Raw genomic sequence first — 801 nt, 5'->3', positions numbered from 1 at the left:
TCAGAAAGAGACAAAGCAATGGGCAAGAAGTAGGCATATTAATGTAGGACTCTTATGAGGGAGACAAGCGTGCAGGCAAGGGCCATTACCCCAGGAATTAAGTGGGAAAGTAGGTTTATTTAAGGAGATACACACTCCATAGATGGGCTTCTCATTGCTGTGGCTTCTCTTGTTGTGAAGCCTAGGCTCTAGGGTGCACAGGCTTCAGTAGTTGTAGCATGAGGGCTCAGTAGTTGTGGCTTATGGGCTTAGTTATCCCATGGCATCTGGAATCTTCCCAGACCAGGGATCAAATCTGTGTCCCCTGCATTGGTAGGTGGAATCTTTACCACCGAGCCAGCTGGGAAGCCTTGTAACTATATCCTCTATTTGATGAGATATTGTTTTCATACTTTCCCTTACATCTTTATACATGATTTCTTACTTCTTTGAGCAAATTTAATAGCTGATTTTGAAACTGCACATCTCAGATTGGGACTCAAACCCAGCTGAGACCCAGACTGGGCCTTAAACCTATAGCCTTCTCATTGAAATCACACACCTGGTCTCAGGACTTAATGGAGTTCAGGTTCTTTATGTCTCATAACAGAAAGAATTCGGTGAGAGACAAAGTGATAGGTAAAAAATGGGTGTATTTAGAGATATACATTTCATAGACAGAATGGAGTCCATCTCAAAAGGCAAGAGTGGCCTTGGGAAAAACACACTCCACAGACAGAGTGTGGACCATCTCAGAAGGTGAGAGGCCCTGAAATAAGGTGTGGTTAGTTTTCATGGGCTGAGTATTTCATAGACAAATGA

The sequence above is a fragment of the Bison bison genome, unplaced genomic scaffold (genome assembly GCF_000754665.1).
Source record: "Bison bison bison isolate TAMUID 2011002044 unplaced genomic scaffold, Bison_UMD1.0 scf7180017854619, whole genome shotgun sequence".
In the NCBI taxonomy this organism is placed as follows: Eukaryota; Metazoa; Chordata; class Mammalia; order Artiodactyla; family Bovidae; genus Bison; species Bison bison.
The sequence above is the reverse complement of the archived record's forward strand: the minus strand, read 5'-3'. Positions refer to the sequence as shown.